This window comes from Sus scrofa, chromosome 13 (assembly GCF_054392235.1).
Source record: "Sus scrofa isolate SSC_HxYL_T2T_F1_AM1 chromosome 13, Sscrofa_HxYL_maternal_Yorkshire_Landrace_v2.0, whole genome shotgun sequence".
Classification (NCBI taxonomy): domain Eukaryota; kingdom Metazoa; phylum Chordata; class Mammalia; order Artiodactyla; family Suidae; genus Sus; species Sus scrofa.
In genome coordinates, this window is record NC_139395.1 from 27,238,294 (window position 1) to 27,257,179 (window position 18,886).

The 18,886-nt window shown below is 48.1% G+C and overlaps 1 protein-coding gene across 22 annotated transcripts in view; it reads left to right on the forward strand.

Moving 5' to 3' along the window:
* The window catches only part of RARB (retinoic acid receptor beta), a 787,370-nt gene that overhangs the window by 747,402 nt on the left and 21,082 nt on the right, over nt 1-18,886 (forward strand). The window lies entirely within an intron of this gene.

Genomic DNA, 18,886 nt, shown 5'->3' on the forward strand with positions numbered 1-18,886 from the left:
CTCACTTCTCTAATAATCAGAATAATCTCATTTTCAATGTCATTTAATGTACTCTATTCAAGGTTATAATAGATCATATTTCTAATAAAACACAGCAATTATGTAATGAATAATACAGGAAGACCAGCATTCAGATTGCCGGGATTTGAAGCAGCATCGAGGGAAAGTCTTAGACGAGCCCATTCCTTTCAATGTGATGTACATCCTGAGCCCTGACTGCCTCGCAGAGGGTGCTTTTTTCCCTGCCAGTGATCTGAATGGACGTTTGCCAGACTTGACCCAAAAAAAAAAAAAAAAAAAAAAAAATCTTGGGAATAAGCCGCAAGGTTTGAATCCTTCTAATATATGTTATCAGTGCACCTGGAGAAAAGTGACAGGTTGCCAGCTTATTTATTGAGTTTCTCTAGTAATTGCTGCATTCTCCCCATTTGTAATATACATCCCTTGGAGAAATACCATATTTTAGTTCTAAATATTTTTCCAATATCCATTGAAGCAGCAGCTGACATTACAGATGTTTCAGGGCAAGCCACGGGATCTCTAATTTTGAGGAGGTTTGCCTCTATATTTAGAGCCTAACCCCTGAGTATGTTTATCTTGGTTTCCTATTTTTTAAGGCCTACTCACTTCTTTGAGAAGTACGTTGCGCTTTTTATACTTGTGGCTTCCAGTCGTGTTGGCGTCTCGGGGCGTGACGGTGGATCTCTTGGCTTGTGACTCAGGGGGACAGACTGGCGTGGGACATGCTATCAGGCCCGGCCACCTGAGGAGCGGGAGCCCTTCCTGCCTGGCTCTCTAGTGAGGCGCTGAGCAGCCCCAGGCAGGACAGAGGAGGCTGCAGAACTGTCGGTCCTCAGGTCAGTTAGACTAAGGGGAGAGGCCTTAGGAGGCTCACCCCTGGCGGGTCCTGGATGTGAACCTGGCAGAAGAGAGCTTCAGAGGAGCTGAAGCTTTTTGGAGATCTCAGCAGAAGCAAGTGCCGGGGTACAGACAAGACGCGCTTCGCAGAAATGAGGTTTCCTGACACAGCGACATCAGGACGTGGTGGGAGGACAGGCTGGGTGGACAGAGCCAAGGGGCTGATGGCCACAGGCTTTTTCTGAGCCAGCTCCTGCCCTCCTAAGGTTTTCAGTTAATCTGGTCACGGAAGACCACCAGGATGCTCTGAATTCATGGCCAGCAAGTCAGAGCCCATATTGGAACATTATTGGGTTATGTTCTGAGCATCACACTGTAAGAGGGAAGTTATCAAGAACAGAACATTATCCAAAGCAGGCTGAGCGAGAGGTCATGAGACCAAGCTGTCTGCAAGGAGATATGATGGAACATACCAGAAATTCAGAGGGTGGAGAAATTCAAACGTAGGGAGAAGATAATTGCTCTAAACTGTTTGGGGGGCCATGAGCAAAAAAGTCATAAAGTTTGCTACCATTGTGGAACGCCAGATCTTTGTAACACCTCTGTTACATTGTTACCATGCCCAAATGGTCATGGCCACTAACCCTGAGAGAGGCCAGGTAGACAGGCCAGGTTTACTCAACTACTGAGCCACTGTCTAGATGTCAACGCAGCTCTGTCCCCCAGCACCTGCAACCTGTGCCGTAACCGAGACCTCTGAAGACTGATTCTAGGTGATCAGTAAGGTCCCTTCCAGCTCTAAATGCCCTAGGCCTCCATTCAGGACACAAGTTCAAAGCCATTTCTTGATGTTTGGAAATACCCCAAGCATAAGGATGGGGTCTTCTCCCAGTACCCCAAATAAGGTGAGGGTGGCCTGGGAACACTTGCTGCTTAAAAGGCGTGTTGAGAACTGAGGGCCCTTTGCAGTTAAGGTCTTTGGCAGTAAAACCTGTCTACACTGTTGCAAGTGGCTGGCTTACCATCCTGCAACTTCCTGGAGCCTGGAGGAAAGGGAGTGAGTGAGTAAGTGTGTGCGTGTATGTGTGTGTGTGTCTGGCTGTCTGGCTGCCGGCCTGTCTGTCTTAAGGCGTTGAGAAGGGGATGGCCTGCACAATTAATGAGAAATATCATCTGTGAAGACTTTAGGGACAGGGTCTCAGCAGGGTACTTAGGATGGAAAGGAGAAACGTTAGATGATGTCCTGTCCTGTGATGAGGACCTAAGGTCATCTGAGAGGTTCCCTGATGGGGCCCAGCAAGAGAGGACGAGGAAGGATGCCTCTGGGGAAAGGTAGCTTATTTTAGCTCTAGCAGGACTATTTCTACTTGACTTTTCATTGCTTTATATTGTGGTTTTGGGGGGCGTTGTTGTTGTTGTTATTTTGTCTTTTTAGGGCTGTACCTGCGGCATATGGAGGTTCCCAGGCTAGGGGGTCGAATGGGAGCTATAGCTGCTGTCCTGCACCACAGCCACACCAGATCTGAGCCAGTCTGTGACCTACATCACAACTCATGGCAACACAGGATCCTTAACCCACTGAGCGAGGCCAGGGATCAAACCTGCGTTCTTGTGGGTGCTAGTCAGATTAGTTTCCTCGGAGCCACAATGGGAACTTCATATTGTGTTTTACTACCTTTCAGAGTGAGCTGGTATATGTAAAATGTCATTCACAGTGAGTTTGGAGGTACACAGAGCTGACCTTGGCAATGACATAGGATGAGGCAGAGAGGGGGACGGATCTGCCTCTGACACGGGGGACTTGGGCCTCTGGACCAGTTTTGGGTCCACTTGCTGAGATGGCAGTGCTGAAGGGGAAGGAGTCCTGTAAGAGTCTCTTTTAAGAGGGGATGGATGTGAGGGGCTGAATGGTGTCTGGTGGACCGTCAGGTGCACTGGTCTGATGCCTAGGGGAAAGGTCAGGACTAGAACCTTCTGGATGTTCGTGCCTGGTGGTGGAGGGCTTGACACCTGAAGGGTGACACCTAAAATGTGAGAAGAGGCCCAGGGATGCTCCCAGGGGTAGGGGGTCCTTTAAGTGGGCCGCCAGCCAGCCCTCGTGGGGACCCCAGCGTGCCACTGTCTCCAGGTCCATGTTTCTTAGCTTTCTCAAACAGGCCCTCAGTCTCCCTGCTATAAATAAACCTAGGAGTCAGAGAAAGTTCTCAGTTCTCAGTGAGGAGTGGCTCAGTCTACATACACAAGCATTCCTCTTTTTTTTTTTTTTTTTTTTTTTTTTTTGTCTTTTTAGGGCCACATCCATGGCATATGGAGGTTCCCAGGCTAGGGGTCGAATCGGAGCTGTAGCTGCCAGCCTATACCACAGCCACAGCAACTCAGGATCTGAGCTGCATCTGTGACCTACACCACAGCTCACGGCAACACTAGATCCCTAACCCGCTGAGCAAGGCCAGGGATCGAACCTGCATCCTCATGGATACTAGTCTGATTCGTATCTGCTGAGCCACAATAGGAACTACAAGCATTACTCTTTTGAAGTCAATTAGCTCAAGGCATTTTTTAATAATGTTTCATAATTCTTGCTATTTTTTTAAAAGTCCGGACCCATCCTGTTAAAGTCCCGTAACCTACCAACCTTTCCATGTTTTGAAATAAAGTGACTCTCAGTGAGAGCTCTGGGATGAGAAAGTCAGGCTGACAACCAGGGTTGACTATAGGCCCCTCTTCAGTTAAGGTGCATGGTAGCAAAAAGTCTGCATGATTTAAAATGGCAGTTCCTGGAGTTCCCATCATGGCCCAGGGGTTAACGAACCCAATTAGCACCCATGAGGATGCAGGTTGGATCCCTGGCCTCGCTCAGTGAGTTAGGAATCTGGCGTTGCCATGAGCTGTGGTGTAGGTCGCAGATGCAGCTTGGATCCCATGTGGCTGTGGCTGTGGCGTAGGCCGACAGCTACAGCTCTGATTTGCCCCCTAGCCTGGGAACCTCCACAGGCCACGGGTACAGCCTTAAAAAGACAAATAAAATAAAATAAATGGCAGTTCCTGTTGCTGACCAACCATTGTGCAATTTCCTGAATTCAGTCAAAAGATGATGGGGTAAGTGGTGGAACAGGCTGGGCAGGGGATCTGGCGGAATTAATGAGAAAAGTATTACTTCAGAGCCCAGCATTCCTTTCCAGCTTAAGGTCTGACCAACCCGAAATGCATGCAAAGTTCTGCCGTTTGTCTCAAGACAATGGAAATGGCTGGGTAGGTGGGTCTGGTGGCTCTGGTTGTTAAGGGGAAAGGGAACATTCTTTTCTCAGTGGCTGGTTGGGGCAGGGTGACCTCTCTGCTTGCGTTCTGGACGTTTCCAGGGCAGCTGTCTGCCTTGAGCACATGGAAATCACCATCTCTCTTGGTGGAGTCAGGCTACCAGGTTTTTAGGTCAGTTCTCCCCCTTGAACCTCTCTCCCTACAGAAATCTTCATGAAAGAAATAAAATGTCACCCCTCTAAATTGAAGCCAGGATGTGAAAAAAAAAAAAAAAAGGAAAAAAAAGTTAGGAAAGGAGTTGGAAACATTTACAGATGAAAGCATGCCATGTCTAGGGTTTGCTTCAGACTCCTCTGGAGGGAGGGGAGGCGGGTGGAGAGGAAGCAGGATTGGCCTCTAGTTGATACTTGAAGCTGGGTGTTGACTGGGGCTGGTTCGATCATTTTTTTCTACTTTTCGTATGTCTGACATTTTCCGTCATAGATACGTTTCAATATAAATACACATTCCAGGTGGCAGGACAGGAAAAAATTAATGACATACCCTTTAAGGTGTAACTTTGTGTGTTGAAGCTTTGAAATGAAAAGCAAATCTTACAGAGGAAGATGTGCAAAGTATAATTTGCTTGGTGAAATTTATGAAATACGGGAAAAGTAACAGTGTTCAAATATCTTAAAATTTTAGTTCTAGGAAGAGGGTATGTTTGCCATCATTTGCAGTTTTTTTTTTTCTGGAAAGCCTTGGGTAAATAGAACAGAACTCTATCTGTTCTGCTGCCTTTTCCGGCTGTCAGGTCTGTCACTGCCCTTCCCTGTGGGTGTGAGGCAAGTCCTCTCCAGCATCACTTAGGAAGGACAGGCAGGGCAGCAGCTACGTTTTCTTTAGAGAATCTCCGAGATCTTGACACCGCTCCTCTTCGGCTCCCTGTGAATGAGGCTTAGCTGTTTGGGAAGCTCCCTTTTAGACTCGGCCCCCTTCCAAAAGAGCAGCAGGTAATGTGGTACCTTTGGAGAAATGGGAATACCTATTCAGGAAGAATAAGGGTTTTGCAGGGAGAACCCCTCTACTCCCCTACCCCCCCAAATCATTGGACATGTTGCTTCAAAAGATTTAGGAGCAGTGAATGCCCTCATTTATTATCATGTCTTCTCGTGTGTCCACGCTCCCTCCCCCTCAGCGATGCCTGCTGTTGAATGCACTTGCAGCTGTTGTCACTGGATGTCACCACCTATTTGGAGGCCAAACCTTGTGAGAGTGGAATACCCACCATGTCTCTAGACCACCTCTCAGAACACCACGACCTCAGGTTCCGAGTCTCTTTCTGCTCCCAAGATCTTTGCTCATGCTTCCCCAAAGCCCGGAATGTTCTTTACCTAGTGAACCGCTGTCAGCTCAGTGTGTCTTTCCCCTGGGACTCCCGACTCCACCGACCCCCGACTCCACTATCCCCTGCTGCTCTTGGGGAGACACCACTTTAATCCGTGTGCAGTGAAGGGATGAGAGGGTCTAGACACACACTGCAGGCCACAGTCAGGGCTGGGAGTCAGTCTGGGTGTGTAGGGATTTGTTGCTGGGCAGAAAAATATAGCTGGCATCACTATGTTGCCTGATAACTGAAATAAAATGAAAAAACAAACACAGGAGAGTGGGTGTGAATTTTTTTCTTTTTTTGTTAAAAATACTTTCTTCCCTAATTTGGATTTAATGTATAAACATCTTGAAAATCAAGAACATTTTTTAGAGCATGGGTCTGTGAACTACAACCTCTGGGCCAAACTACAACCTCTGGGCCAAATCCAGCTGCAGCTTCTTTTGGTAAAGAAAGTTGTTTTTTGAAAAAAAAATTTTTTTTTAAATGGAAGTATAGTTAATTTACAATGTTGTGCTCACTTCAGGTGTGTAGCAAAGTGTTTCAGTTATACATCCGTATATTTTATAAATTTTTTCTATTATAGGTTATTTTAAGACATTGAATATAGTTCCCTGTGCTATGCATTAGGTCCTTGTTGTTTATCTATTTTATATATAACAGTGTGTATGTGTTAATCCCAAACTCCTAATTTATCTCCCCTACCTCTGTGTCCCCTTTGGTAACCATGTTTGTTTTCTGTTTGTGAGTCTGTTTCTGTTTTACAACTTAAGTTTATTTCTGTATGTAAGTGATATCATATGATATTTGTCTTTCTCTGTATGACTTACTTTGCTTAGTATGATCATCTCTAGGACCATCCATGTTGCTGCAAAGGACTTTTTTCTTTTTTATGGCTGAGTAATATTCCATTGTATATATATACATTTTCTTTATCCATTCCTCTGTCAATGGGCACATAGGTTGCTTCCATGTCTTGGCTATTGCGAATAGTGCTGTCATGAACATTGGGGTGCATGTATCTTTTCAAAAAGAAAGTTCTATTGGAACACAGCCATGCTCTTCTGTTTACAGAGTCTGGCTCTTTTGCCCTGAGATGGCATGGAGGTTGCAACAGACTCTAAGGGCTGTAAAACCTACAATATTTACTGTCTGGCCTTTTACAGAACAAGTGTGCCAGCCTGGTTAGACTGGGGCTACATTTTGAAGCCCTACAGCTGCTTCCTCCCCTTGAACATCTCCAGCAGCTGTCGCAGTGCTGGGCACAACGAATATTTGAATAAAATTATTAACTGAATGAATGAGTGAGTTAACACACACCTAATCTAGCTTGTATCTTTTTTTTTCCAGTCTTGCCCTGGGCTTGCGGAAGTTCCCAGGCCAGGGATTGAACCCGTGCCATCGCAGCAACAATACCAGATCCTTAACCTGCTGAGTCACCAAGGAACTCTATAATCTAGCTTGTATCTTTAATTTAATTTAGAAGCTCTTTTGCCCCAATATATGCAATCCTTTTTGCCCCTAGTCCTTTATAGGACCTGCTCTGGCCCCTCTTCCAGCTTCCCTCAAGCATCCCAGCATCACAGAGGCCTTGCCACCCCCACACACTCTCTTGTCTCTCCCTCCCCTGCATGCTCTTTCTCCTAACACCATCATCATCTCATGTTACATTGTACATGTCTTTGGTTATTGTCCACCTTCCCAAAAAGAAAAAAAAAAAAGAAATTCCAAGAAGCCTGGGACATCCCTTTACCCACTGTTGCATCCCCAGCTCCTGGCAGTGCCTGCAACAGAATGGGTGCTCAGGACATATTCTTTTTTTTCTTTTTTTTTTTTTTTTTTTTTGGCTTTTTGTCTTTTCTAGTGCTGCACCCACTGCATGTGGAGGTTCTCAGGCTAGAGGTAGAATCGGAGCCGTAGCCACCGGCCTACACCACAGCCACAGCAACGCGGGATCCTTAACCCACTGAGGGAGGCCAGGGATTGAACCCGCAACCTCATGGTTCCTAGTCGGATTCGTTAACCACTGAGCCACGATGGGAACTCCCGCTCAGGACATATTTTTAAGTTCAAGATCACATTTAGAACTGATTGCAGAAGAGTTCCCGTCATGGCTCAGTGGGTTAGGAACCCTACGTGGTGTCCCCTGAAGATGTGGATTCAGTCCCCGGCCTCTCTCAGTGGACATAGGTTGCAGACATGGCTCAGATCTGGTGTTGCTGTGGCTGAGGCATAGGCTGGCAGCTGCAGCTTCGATTTGACTCCTAGCCCAGGAACTTCCATAAGCCACAGGTATGGCTGTAAAAAAGAATAATAATATAATAATAATTAATAAATAATAGAATTGATTGTAGTCAGGAGTTTCCTGGTGGCTCAGTTGGCTAAGGATCTGGCATTGTCACTGCTGTGGTGCAGGTTCTATCCCTGGCCCAGGAACTGCACGCCATGGGGCGCGGCCAAGAAAAAAAAAGAACTGATTGTAGGTGACTCACGACTTCCTTGAGTGTCCTCCCATGTTTCTTAAATGTGAACCATCGGCTCTGCAGACCCAGTGCTGTCTGGTTTTGCACCCGGGTCTGAATTGGGACTGAACCCATAGCCGCAGGGAGGTTGGGACCCTGCATCACTTTCTGTTTGAGGCCCTGCTTTCTTCTGTCCCCTGGGTCTTGAGGCTGCCTGCACCCTGGAAGCCATCAGCAGACGTTCTTTTCATTAAAAGGAAAGGAGAGCGCGGTGTGGACGTGGGTTTAGAGGAGGGGGACACAGGGCAGAGGGGCATGGGCTGCGCGGGGCTGGCAGGCATGGCATGTGGTATGTCGTGAACTTGTTGCATTTGTTCTGACTCCTCGGCTGAAGCTTCCTGGCCTCGGCAACTCGCTTGTCTGTTTATGTGGCTGTGAGCTGTGCAAGGGACGGTGAAGAGGGCTTGTTTTCTTTTCCAGATGACTCTCTGGAGAAATCAATACCTGAGAATTAAAGTTCTATAGGGCAGGAGGAGGATTTTTGTGAACTAAACAGGATTTTAGCAGTCCTTCCCAGACAAAGGCAGTTTGGGCTGATCTATTTGTGTTGAGAAACTGTTCACTGGGGAAGGTGAGGTTGGCCAGATTCCGGCCACCACTTCACACACTGAGATTGATGGCGGGCGGGGGCTTGGTTCTGCTGTTTCATTTTTAACATTTTCCTTTAGTCACACGTGTGGCCTGTGAGTAACCCCTCGATGGCATTCAGGGCAGCCAAGGTCAAGTAGAAAAATTCCTTAAATAATATAGTCCCCATTACATTCTGGCTATTAACACTAATCTTTTTTTTTTTTTTTTTTTTTTTTTTGAAAGAACACTGATTTGAAAATTCTTCCATGAGCACTATAGAGTTTGGAGCTAAAATTGGGTTTGAAATCTGGCCCTGTTGATAACAGCTGTGTGGCATTTAGCCTCCCTCCTCAAGTGCAGATTGAGGAGTACTAGTACCTGCCCCCTTCCCTTTAGGGTGACTGTGAGAATTAAATGAGATAATAGATGTTGGGCACTTGGCACAGTGCATCCCTGGAGGGATGGGGCTGCCCTTGGCCTTGATATTTCCTGTTGAAGAGTCAAGGTCCAGATTGGGAAGCTGGTCTGTGACAGGGGGACACTGTGAGTGAGAATTGGTATTTCTCTCATCTTTGCACTCCAAAGCCAAGGGCAAGGAGCAGTCAGTGTTTTCTCACAGACAGTTTCTGACATCCAAGGTCGACCAGTTGTGCTCTGGGTTCAGGTGGGGCCCTGCAATGCAGTTGAAGCTGGTTTCTTCCTGTGCACTTTGCCCCTGTAGTACAGCACCCCTACCCGGTCCTTTCTAGGAAAGCAGGGATGTCGCTACAGTTCCCTGCTGCCTCCCCAGTGCTGAATCAGGGCCTGACATGCAGAGCTGCTGGTTACAGCCCAGGAACCCTCAGCAGGATAGCAAGTTCCAACTGCTGCATCTACTTCACATGAAGCTGATTCCTAGATGTCAAGAACTGGAAGAGCAATTCCTGTGGTGGCTCAGCAGGTTAAGAACCCAACTAGTATCCATGAAGATGTGGGTTCAATCCCTGGCCTCAGTCAGTGGGTTAAGGATCCGGGGTGGCCGTGAGCTGTGTGTAGGTCGCAGACGCAGCTTATATCCCATGTTGCTGTGGCTGTGGTGTAGGCCACAGCTACAGCTCTGATTCAACTCCTAGTCTGTTCGACTTCCATATGCTGCAGCTATGGTCCTGAAAAAAAGAAAGAACTGGAAGAAACAAGTCCAGAGGGGAAGGGGTTAACCATCACCTCCATGGCTGCCCTTCCCATCAGCAGGCTGTCCCTGAAGCCCCATCTTCAGCCAGTCACATCTCCCGAGCCCCAGAAAGCCAATTGCTCTCCATATACCCCGGGCAGTGCATGTGGGGGGTACACAGCCTGCACCACCTGCTCTGTTCCTTCCCTATCATGCCACCTGGAAACCAGCTTGTCACCCCTGGACCCTTCAAACAGCCCAGTGCCCTGTATCCCTCCCCTGGGTCCCTCCCACAGGCCCTCTGCTCTCACTGGGAACTCTCAGCAGCTAAGTGAGCCCTTTCTCCACCCACAGTCACTTCTCCATGAACCGAGCTGCCCTTGTGAAAGGCAACCCTGATCATATGGCTCTACTGCCACCCCAGGAAACCTAACCCCAGTCCTCTTGGCAAGATTCCCAGGCCACGTGACCTGGGTCCAGCCTGAACCCAGAGCTGAGCCCTGGCCCTATTCTTTGCAAAACTTCAAAGCAGCCCTGTTGCATCCAGCCAGGCTTTCAGACCTGTCCTGTCTTCTGTGGGGAACGCCCTCCCATCTCCCTGCCTGTGGTCCGACAAAGCCCTCTGTGGCTTTGGTTCTCTGCTTAGATGGACCATTGTCACCTTCCAGGCAGCCCCTTGACAAATGAACCATCTCGGATTCTCTAGTGAACATGGGTGGTTTTGCAGGTGTCTCTTATAGGTTTGATTATGGAAAGATAAGGTTGCAAGTGCCTGGACCCAAGTTAATTTCCTAGGTTGATTTTTTGAAGGGCTTTCCCTGGCCTCCTCCTAAAAGCACTCCCCCCGCCCCAACTCCCATCCTCATTGCTCTGCTGTAAATGTTTTATTGAAACTCACCGCTTTCTCAGTTACCAGACCCGTGAACTTTGCTCCCTCTACCTTCTTTCTGACTGTCAGCTCCACTTGGCCAGGCTTCTCTGTGATTTTTCTTTTCTTTTCTTTTCTTTTTTTTTTTTTCTTTTTAGGGCCTCATCTGTGGCCTATGGAGGTTCCCAGGCTAGGGGTCTAATCAGAGCTGCAGCCACCAGCCTACACCACAGCCACAGCAATGCGGGATCAAAGCCACATTTGCGACCTACACCACAGCTCAAGGCAATGCCGGATCCTTAACCCACTGAGCAGGGCCAGGAATCAAACCCGCATCTTCATGGATCCTAGTGGGGTTAGTTACCACTGAGCCGTGATGGGAACTCCCTCTCTGTGATCTTCTGTCATCCCAGCTTTCCTGCCCACTAGCCCTCTGCTCCCATCACAGCACCCTCTTCCCTTTCCCACCAGCTCCAGGCAATGCCCGGAGACCAGTTCTCCCTCCTCTCACCTCAGCCTGCTCACCCCGACTCCTTAGGAGGTTTCTACTCCTAAGCCTCTCACTTCACCCCGACCTCTCGGCAGATCCAGGCACTGTCTCTCCAGCAGCCTCTGGGGTGGCTGCCTGATTTGTGACTCACCGCTCCCCCCTTATGCCAGACTCATTGTTTCCCTGCCAAAAACGAAGTTATCATTCCCCTGCCAAAAACGAGATCCCTATTGCATACCAGCAACCGTAGTTTTCTTCTCTTTATGACACCCTCACCGTCCAAGTACTGCTGTGACCTCTGGTCAGGGCCTCTGAGCCTCCTTCTCACCCCCATCCTCGTCCATCACCAGGTCCTGCTCATTTTCCTCACTCTGCCTCCCTGCGCAGCCCTCCTTCTTGCTCTTTCCTTATATCAATCCAGTCTTTTCTCTGCCCCCCACCCCTGTCCCCAGCCTCCACTTTTCCCTCTAGTCACATCAGCTACCCTCTGATCCTACAAACCCGAGACAGTCATGCCTAGAAGGAGGTCCTTGTATCTCCCACCTTAAGAACGATCTGCCCAGAGCTTCCGCTGAGGTGCAGTGGGTTAAGATTCTGATTTTGGTGGCTCTGATTGTTGTGGAGGTGCAAGTTCTATCCCTGGCCCAGTACAGTGGGTTAAAGGATCCAGTGTTGCCGCAGCCCGCAGGCTAGGTAGCAGCTGTATCTCGGATTCAGTCCCTGGCCAGAGAAATTACATATACTGTGGGTATGGTCAGGAAGAACAACAACAAAAAAGAATATTCTTTCCCTCCTGTCTGCCTCCCCCAAGACCCAGCCTTTAAAGACCATCACAGAGGAGTTCCCGTCGTGGCGCAGTGGTTAACGAATCCGACTAGGAACCATGAGGTTGCGGGTTCGGTCCCTGCCCTTGCTCAGTGGGTTAATGATCCGGCGTTGCCGTGAGCTGTGGTGTAGGTTGCAGATGCGGCTCGGATCCCGAGTTGCTGTGGCTCTGGCATAGGCCTGTGGCTACAGCTCCGATTCAACCCCTAGCCTGGGAACCTCCATGTGCCGCGGGGGCGGCCCAAGAAATAGCAAAAAGGCAAAAAATAAAAAAATAAAGACCATCACAGAGCTACTTTCCCCACATGGCTGTGTCATGCCCAACTCATAGCCCTGTTCATCCCCGTGGGGCACTAAGATGCTGTCATGACCCCACATACTGAGCCGTCAGCTTCTGTATCTATGGGACCAAGTACCATCTCATAACCTACTCCTTAGACTTGTAGTCCTATTGTTTAAGTCAGTGAATGAATATCTTTCTTCTGGCATCTAGCTCACCGAATGATCATTGTTTAGATGACTGTATTTTTTACTGGAATGTGAGTCTTTTGAAATGATACCCTCTCATCCTTGTTTCTTTAACATCTGCAGCAGTGTCTGGTACAGTGTAAGTCTATTTAAACAGACCGAAAAATAGATGCATGGATAGATGGGCAGATAAATAGGGGATAGTTGAATAGATGGACAGATTGGATGAATGGACAGATAAAATGATGAAAGAATAGACAGAGGGACAAATGCATGGACAGGTCGATGGACATATCAATAGAGGAAAAATGGGACAGATGGATGGATGGATGGATGGATGGATGGATGGAAGGAAAGGAGGATGGACAGATGGGTGGATGAAAGAAAAAGCATTCAGTTAAGGGAGACTTCAATGGGTATCCTTCCACCCATTGTAAGAATTCCTTTAAATATAACCTTGAGAGCTAAGCCAGCCTTCAAAACACTTAACAGTAAATTGAAATTTATCCATGATTATTAAGAAAACAAGTTATGGTTAACTGACTAATCATATCCAAATATGGGCTAGCATACATCTCATACATGGATTGTCGATCCTCTAAAAATTAAAATTAATATAATTCATTTACAACAAAGGCAGTACTTCAGTATACGTACTTGGTGATTCTGAAAACCCTTAGAAACCTTAGTGCTTCCAGTAGCCCAGGGGGAATCCTTTAAGGGTATATAGGCTGATAGAAACTATTTAAATGCCTTGAAGTCCAAGTTCTTCATTTAAACTAAGTCTGTCATATCAACACCCACACCTTCACATGTAGACCAATTCTGTAATGACTTGGGTTTCTAAAATTTATTTGACAAGATGCAGGAGCTTCTCTGCATTAATAGCTTGAATATGGTATTTGGCACACATGGGGCAGACTTGCAGACCATTTGTCTGTCTCTCATTGACACTCAGACAAAGTCATTGAGCGTGTCAAGCAGCATCTTAATAAGTTAGATCCCAAGGAGGTGAATACAGTCATATCTGTTTACTGAGCCAACCTCACAAGCAAAGTCCTGCCATAAGAAATAAACCCACTGAAAGTTTTAAAACAATCCAGCTCCATCTTTCCCCTAATCGCTAGTTACATACATGGCTCAGGTGGGACACTGGTCCTGCCTGGGACAAAAATTCTTTCTTCTCCCTCATTTTATCCCTCCTCCTGCTTGACTTCCTTCCTTCTTTACTTTCCTTCTGTCTCCTTTGCTTCCTTCCCTGCTGCCTTCGCATTTTCAAAGCAGCTCCTGTACATCAAACTCTTGTTAGAGTCTATATTACATAACACAGGCGTTTTCTTCATGGAGAGAGAAACCTTGCTTTGTTTGACTCAGTATCTTCAGTAGCTATAAGAGTGTTTGGTGAATAAACAAATTGGTGAGGAGTTCCACTGTTTCAGGACTGTTACACTGTGTCGCAGTTATTTACATGTCTGCATATATATCAGCATCCTGTGGGTGGGGTGGAAAATTTTATGTCTCCATTTTTCAGATGGGAAACTGAAGCTCATAGGGAAGAATATATGTGATACAGAGCAGGATACAGGTTTATCTAGAACTGTCTTCTGGGAAATTTCTCCTGATTAAAAAACAGAGGGCCAGCCTCAATGTTTTCAGTTTCCATTTTTCAGCATCCAGTCTTAGAGTATCAGTAAAGTCCTTCATCTCAGGCCTGATCATGATGAATGGCTCTACCACAGACAGACCAGGGGGACACACTGCCTCCAGTGGACTGGATTTGGGGAAAGGCACGCTACCAGGGCCTTTTGATGCCAGAGGCAAGGAGCAGAGAAGGGCCCCAGGTGGTGGAGAATGGCTTCTCAGAGGCAGGTGTGCACTTTCCTAGCTGCTCATGGTCAGGCTCCTGCTTTGATCCATCAGGCAGGAAAGTTTGTCCCGGGAGTTGAACTTAGGATATTTCCTGTAGTTCATCTGAGACTCTTCTCCAAAAGAAAGGATATTGTCCCATATCACAGAGCCTCTAAACCACAAAGCCCTGGCCTTTCAAGGAAAGCTGCCACCCTGGGCCTGCCCAAAGCAAACACAGCCACGACAGGCTGCCCACGCCAGCCCAGACGGGAGGAAGAGTGTTGGGATTTATGAGACAGAAGGAACACTGTTCACCCACGGGGAGGTAAAAGCTCCATAACTGAAAGCAACCCGGGAGAGGAAAATATGTTTGAAATGGTTTGGAAAGTTTTATGAGGAGAATATACCACTTTAACTAAAAGAAGTATTTGGCCTTTGTACGTTCTGATATTTGGGGATTTTCTATAAGTGCCTGGAATAACTTGAAGAAGCTGGGCTAGGCTGGTAGATCCTTGTTAAACTCTCAGAATGCGATGTCCAGACTCTTTGCCCCCAGACTTGCATATTTAATATTCTGTAAAAATTCTAAGTATGCTCCCTGCTTGGTCACCGGCAACCACAAGCGCCAGGCCATTCCCGATACGTGGCGCTTGTGCAGGGCCTACAGCCCCCTCTGAAGTCCGAGTGCTACGAGGCCACGTGGCGGATCGGGAGGGTCCCACAGGATGCAGTTGCGACCACCCTTTCACAACCCTGTCCAAGCCCAAGCACAGAACGGGATTTCTTTAACAGACACTCATGGGTGCCTTGCCCTCATCCTCTAGCCTCCCATCTCTGTGTATGTGTTCAGATGTCTACCAGCGCCTCCGTGGCGACTGCTGTACTGGGAGAAAGATACAGCCTTCACCGTCAAGGAGGTTCTGACGTTTCACTCACCCCAGCCCTGCCCAATGTCGCAGTGGCACCTGCCATGTTAATTGCTTGAGCCCCAACCCCACATACTGAGATGACAGGAAAACGATTTCCCTCTTAGTAACACATCCGTCTGCCTTCGAGTCCAGGGATAGCTCACTTATGTAATTAGTCCAGAGAATGAAAATTAGACTCCATTTCTGTGCTTTGTAGTAGGTGGGTATGTTAGTGACAGTCCCTCCACTACTCACTGCAACTGGATAGCTCTCATCACTGACTGGGGCCCATTATTCTTGCAGTTAGTAGAGAGGTGAAGAGCCAAGAGGAAGGAATTCCAGGCTTTAAAATTCAAACAAGAATAAATAGACCATTATGCTTCCTTTGCTAGACTGAATATAGAGAGTTTTAATGGACAGAAACACTGTGGATTGTATGCCCCCCCCTCTTTTTTGGAGGTGAAGGAATTTCTAGTGAAGCATTGTTTCATCTCTTCCTGAATCCGAGTGAAATCTCTATGTCTGGCGTGTTTCCTGCATTACATTTTTATCGGGTGCATAGGAATCAATATTCCAGATACATGCACAAGTGCACACATTGAAATGAACATGACTTCATTTATTTTCATGATTAGACATTCAAATAAAAGTGCTTGGGTGTCTGTTTTCATATTCATAGGTCGAGATCCGTACATCAGAGGTATTTGTATAAGTGACACTTTTATTACATTCATTTCATTTGCAATATGATAGTGGGTCATAAATATGTTACTTTTATGCCACCAAATCTGATTTGTAGCACTTAGCCCTCACAAGGAGAATACTTGATATTTTATGGAGCACCTTTCGTCCACGAAGCGCTTTGCAGACGTGGGGCCAGGCTCTAGCAGGTGTGTAAATCACACTCATGACCGTTCAGATGCCCCCTGCTTTATCAACCTCCTGGCTCCTACTTTCAGGGCCAGGAGTGGCTATGAGTCCCCTGCAGGCCCAGAGGGGATGAAGAAACCTCTCATTTCTAGAAGAGGAAGTTCCTATGTGACACAGGGGTTAAGGATTTGGCACTGCTGCAGCTTTGGTACAGGTTGCAACTTTGGCGCAGTTTCAGTCCCTGGCCCAGAAACTTCCACGTGCCATGGGTGCAGCCAAAAAAAAAATGTATTTTGGGAATAAAAATCTCAGGTAAGTTTTCCATTGCCACACCCAGGCCCTGACGGCCACCAGAGCCCCGCATTCGTCACATGCTCACCCTTCACTATGGACCAGATGATGCAGCAGGCCCTGGGGACCTGGAGACAAGAAAAATATGGCCCTTGCCTTCCAGATACTCACAGACTAGAGGAGAAGGCAGTGTGGAAGAGAGGCAGAGGTGACTCCAGGGATGTACTGTGCCTGAAAGCAGTTTGTCGAACCCCAGGTGCCAGTTGCAATCAGAGTGAAAGACCAACCATCACTCATCATGGGTGGCCTTTTGGGCTGAGCTCCTCCCACCCCAGATTGCAGAGAAAAGAATCACAGGCTCTCTGCCCACCAGCCCATCCCTCCATCCCTCCTCTCGAATCCCCTTCCCCTTTCTCCAGCATCAGTTCCCAATCCTGGACCAGCCACCTGCCCTCTCCATGCTCACACCCATACACACCCCAGTAATATACCTGCAGTGATCCTGCAGCCCCCTTCATAGCAATGTCGCCATATGGTGCATCACGTGCAAGAGTGACAGACATCGCTGAGGGCCCTAGCACCAGGTTTTCTGAGGTCAGAGCTCTGCTACATCACTTACAATTGGGGCACTTTCTGTGCCTCAATTTTCTCATCTGTAAAATGGGCATAAGAGTGGTACTTCCATATCAAGTGGTTGTGAGGACTAAATGACCTACTAGGAATAGCCGGCTTCAACGAGTGCCCCATGGCTGCTGTGAAAGTGGTATTTGCATTTTAAATCTTGTAATAACACTCCAGTACAAGTGTTATATAATAATAACGCCAACAGTCATCACATGATTCATGTCTGTTTCCCAACATAAGTGAATGCTGTGGCAGCGGGAACTGTCTGTGTGGCTTCCCATTTCATATCCATAGCAGACAGCACAGAGTAAATGCTCACAAAATAATTTGCTGAATGAATGAATGAATGAGTGGACAAAATAATGGTCCACCTGCTCGTGGGGCATCGATACCAGGCAGTTTCTTTGAAAGCATCATGGCCACTTACAGCCACGGACCCACGATGCTGCCCACAGATCCTGTGTCCAGGTCCACCTGCATCCACAGGGAAGGGCTTCAGTCCTTCCTCCTGGGTGACAAGCCAGCAGAAGTCTTCACAGAAGACTCTTGCTCCCCACACCAGCCCACTACCCTCATGTTCTTGGGGAGCTGCTCCCCAGAAGAGGTTCTGAGAGGGGCCAACTCCTCTGGGATGAGCGGTCAGATCTCTGAGCCCCTGTGTGTCTGTTGCCCCCTGCCCCGCACTGGTGCCCTGCAAGGAGGCAGCTTCTGCTGACCGTGGGTCCCTGGGAGCAGGATGGAGCCGCCATCTCCAGGCTCTGCACTGCATCATCCCTTGCTCCTGGTTTTTGGCAGCCGTCCCCATGCCTGGCCCAGACACCATGTCTGCGTTCCATAGCACTTTAAAACCATTGAGCAAAGCAAGCTGCTGAAGCCAATGTTTAGAAAATCTGTCCATCAACTTACAAACCTCTACATAATTAGGGTGTTATCGCCCAGGGGGTGCTGCATTGTGCAGTTGCAGAGGAGTTGCCAGCAGTCCCAGGAGTCCTTTGGTGATGGAGACAGTGTGTAAGGGGCAGGCTTTGCTTTGGGAAGGCGGGAGCCGTCTGGAAAGGAGCATGAGGTTACGCGCTGGTCCCCTGACAACCAGCCAGCTGCTAAGAGTGCCCCAAGCTTGGGTCCCAGAGCACAGCAGATGGAGCTCTGGCTTTGCAGCTGGTGGGTGTTGTCACTGAACACCCTGGACTGAGCCCCTTACCTGTGCCCTGCTGCACTGAGGTCCTCCCCACCTGACCTCATCTGTGCATCTGACAGAGATACTCAAAAGTGGCAGCTCACCGCGTCCCCACCCCCCCCAGGTAACCCTCTCAAGCTGGGGTTGCTCCTCTGAGTTTAATTTTCCAAGGGGCCACCTGCAGAGGTTTTTCTTCTTCAACATAGCCACTTGCTTAAGAATAAGTGAGCACACACGAGGAAGGGACTTGCCCACTGTGTGGACATGGGCACATTCTTTAGCCTCTCTGAGGCTCCTTTTCTTCATCTGTAAAATAGGTTTAATATTGCCTACCTCGCAAAGGGATTAAATGAGATACCGTGTATGCTGCTCCCAGTCCAATGCTGAAGATACTCAAAAATGTGCATTTTTCTCCCAGTGCCCCCCACCCCCCACTCAGGTGTGACTGGGTTATACAGACTCCAGGGCTTTTCAGTACAACTCATCCTCCCTCTCCCCTGCTCCCCACCTCCCTCCCATCTCTTTCACCATTTCTCCTCTCCCAGGCCTGAGGCTTCCTTTCACTCTGCCCTCAGGACCTGCCCTGGGCAGTCTTGTCGCCCCTGACTGGGAGTTGCCAGTTACCAGATGGCCTAGGGCTCTCTGGGAGGACCAGGTCAAATCCTCTTAGGGCAGATCGGATTATGTCCTGGGTCCTTTGCAGCACAGACTCCCAGGTCAGGGCTGTGGGAGACACCGCAGGTGGTGTCCAGCCTGGCAGGTCTGGGTTCACAGGTAGCGTGGGTGGCAT